Below are 3990 nucleotides of genomic sequence, written 5' to 3' on the forward strand. Positions count from 1 at the left end.
AGCTGGTTGGTAGCCCAAAAAGAGAAAGCGTGGTACATGAGACAGTGGGAAAAGTCCTGCAGATGCAGCATTGAAAGTAAAAGGCCTGTGAGACCATGGGCCATAGACTTGGGGACAAGAACTTGCACTGACGGAGCACATATTACGTTATATTTGTGCACATTTATAAAATCCACACAATCCATATAAACTTAATTTATACAATCATATCGAATATATAAACTAAGAGCTGACTCCAAAGGCAGTCCTTTCCTTAATTCAACACAGGAACTTAGCACTGTGGAATTCTTTGTGGCAAAGTCTGAGGTGTGGTTCAGACAGTTCCAGAGAAACAGCTCTCACCTGGAATGCAAGGGAGTCAGTTGTGAGGGCCTGAATATCCTGAAGGTCCAAGGAGAAGTTCATACGTGCACAGACCACGTCAAAGGAAAGGAGAATCTGAACTGGTAACCGAGTGCTTATCCATGCCTGGTCCTGTGCTACACTCTACATGCTATTCTCAACAACTCTCCAGTATAAGCTCAGGACACTCCACAGAGGCCAGAGTGTCTGCAGCCCGTGTGTGCCCAGAGCCTGAAGTCATATTCCAAAACTGAGCTTTTCTATGATCGTGTCTTCACTCACACCGTAACTTAAAGACAGGGTTTCATGTACCCCGAGCAGATAGTTTTGAACTCGTTACATAGCAAAGGATAAACTTGATTTTCAAATCCTCTCGCCTTCCCTCATGAATACATGTGATGGATAACCAGTAACCACAGCCTGCAGGCCTGGATTACTTAAGGTACCACATATGGATTATTTTCTGTGTTCGGCAAAGCTGCTGAGTCACTAACAACCATGCAATGTCTAAGATTTAGTCTATAGTGTTCTCTATTAGACTGCATTAACTCATCTTCGCGTGTACCAGAATCACTTCAGAGGGAAAAGAGAGGAGGTGTTCAAGAAATGTTTCTCAGATATTACCAGGGTAGGAATCCAAAGGAACTCAAGCTTCACTGTTTCACCACTCCCCGTGACATCCACAATCACTTCTAGTATCATCCACCTTACAAATAAATACAATTGTATACTATCCATCAAATAATAAAACCTCGAGAGCTGAGACATTTAGCCTGGAGATAAAGTGATATATTAACTTCTTGATCAAATGCCAGAGCTTACAGATGAAATGAAACAGACATCAATAATTACAGCTTGTACTGTCGTTGGTTTCTAAAGCTCTAGGTTCAATGAACAAGTAATAACTGGACAGACACACCCTTCAGGAATGAGAGGTGGGAAAGGATTACCTCATTCCATGCCTGTAACTAAGCAAGCCCCTCACAGCAATTTAACAAGAGGTGGCCCAAAACTCAGGAGGTGGCAGGTAGCAATTGCTCAGGTGGCACCATACACAGGGAGAAACCTGGCACAGGAGCATTTATTAGGAGGGGAAGCACTGCCCAACCCTTCCCTTTCTTTCCTGAATATTATTACCCTAAGAAGTCTGATCTGAATGTAAAAGACACATACTAAACACCCAATGTTTGAAAATGCCTCTCACATGGAAAATTTCATTGCTTTTTCTTGAATTTAAAATGGGATTACTAATATCAATAATATATGTCTCAGTTAATTCTTAATTTTACAAGCAGATCTGAAAACATAAGGTACTCTGTGGCATTTCATAAATTGTCCCACCAGAGCCAATAGCTGGGTTCCAAGGATCAGATTCACCAAAGCCAGAAAGGCAAGAAGCTACTCAGAGGGCACTGCAGTGGCTGAAGACCCTGGCGACAGCAACAACCACCCACAGAACATTCACCAGTGAGCAAAGGACAGATGCCACAGAGGCAACTACTTCATCCCAACCCCAGAGCAAAGAGCAATGATTCCCAAGTTTCTTTATGGCCACCACAATCTGCCACAGTCGTTCTTCACTGAGGTCAAGGGTCCCTTCCCCAGTCAGTCTGCTGAGTATGTGAGACGTGAGGAAATCTTCCTTTCTTCCCCAGTCAGTCTGCTGAGTATGTGAGACGTGAGGAAATCTTCCTTTCAAGGAGGACAGGGCAGTATGGAGAGGAAACAAAACAAATACACACGAAAGACTGTACCTCTCTGTATGTCTATCAAAGCCAACAGAGTACTTTAGTATCTTATGGGAAAGAACATATATGCTCAAGGCTCAGTGACAATGTTATAGAAGATGGAGGTGAAACAGTCAGGGGATGGGAAGGAACGCTGTACGTGCTATCTTCTAGACTCGAAGGCCAGTGTGCATATGAACCCACGAGGCATGCACAGGATCAAGCCAGTTAATATTCCAACACAGATGGGAAGAATTCATGAAGACCCACGCCTAGCTGAAGAGCTACTGGCAGGTGTTGGCTGTTGGATGAGGACATTTTTTGGAGTAGCGATCATTTGTAGGTTTCCCCAGCTCTGGAACTAATCACACCCATATGTATGCAGGCAGCACTAATAAGACTCAGTAGGTTATCGTCATCATCATCATCATCATCATCATCACATTTAATTATGTAAAGGTGAGGGGACATGTTGGTGAATGAGAGGGGAGAATTGGGGTGGATGTGATCAAGATATGTTATATATATATATATATATATATATATATATATATATATATATATATAACCGTCAAAGAACAAAAATATTCTTTAAAGGTACACATACACATATCTCAATACGTCACTGAAACTTAAGAGCACACTGAGCTTGTTAGCATAAGGCTAAAGTTTGAAAATAAAGACGTGTTCTGATTAATTCACAGTAAACGTGCATCAAGTGATCTGAGGAGATGGGTCAGTGCTGCAAGTTAGAGGCCTGGAGTTCAAATACCAAGAATGCATGTAAAAGTTAGACAGCCATGATAGCCTCTGTAATCCTAGAACTCATAAAAGTAGACAAAGGTCAAGCTGACTAGCTGAGCTGAATACACACGTGCACACACACACATACACACAAATACACACCACACACATATATACACAGTGAGTGGGGAAAAGCCATAAAATATGCTGCCCTGAGTTCAGAAAGCTCCCAGCTGTACAGTGTCCTGTCAGGTCTATGACCAGGTTAGAAGGCACTAATGCCACAAATCTACATTTGCTTTTGGAAAAAGATGTTCATATGTACATTCTGTCTAAATACTACTATTTATTTTATGAAAGTTAGAGCTAAAACTCTAGTAGAGTGTAAATTTAAGCCAAAGAATAAACAGCTTTAAAAAATATTAAATTGATATGCAAAGTGTTTTTGCCCCTGCCAAAGACTAAAAAATAAAAGCAAACTTTGCTAACACACACAAAAAAACTTGCATTGCATCTGAATTTGATGACCACATTTCAAAATGGGACTGGACATAACATCAATTTATTTTCCCAAACTTTATTGATTAAAAAAAAACACAACAAAAAATTACCATCTGATTGAAAACTCAGCCTTGTATAATGTATTTAGTTATTAAGATATGTATTTCCAAATACATAGCATTAATCTTTCCCTAACAAAATCATGGGGAGATGTTAGGAGCCAATTTCCTCCTAAAATCATTGCAGGAACCATCACCCTGAGGAGTCTACAGAGAACCCCACACCCATAATTGTGTTAGGAACAGAGCCTACCCCACACCCAAATTGGCTGATGGAGAGCTATCTGGAGAGCTATCTGTTAGCGGAACCCACCCCACATTACAAACTATCTAGGGAACTAGGTGTGTCAACTCGTGACTTCTTGGCCTACAGTGACCTGACTGAAGGTAACCTCCTGGCTACATGACCAACATGAACTACGTGGCAAGAGCTCAGACCTGATGTGGCGCCCGACGTGATGGACTAAATCCACTTAAAAACCTGAGAAGGCTTAAAAATAAGGGAGAGAGAGTTTAATACAGATTTTTGTTGTTTGTTGGTGGCGTGCTGTAAAGAGATTTTCTGATTCGGCAGCAGCAGCAGAAAAAACGCTGTGTCATTTTAAAGCGCGGCTTCT

The sequence above is a fragment of the Microtus ochrogaster genome, chromosome 8 (assembly GCF_000317375.1).
Source record: "Microtus ochrogaster isolate Prairie Vole_2 chromosome 8, MicOch1.0, whole genome shotgun sequence".
Lineage (NCBI taxonomy): Eukaryota > Metazoa > Chordata > Mammalia > Rodentia > Cricetidae > Microtus > Microtus ochrogaster.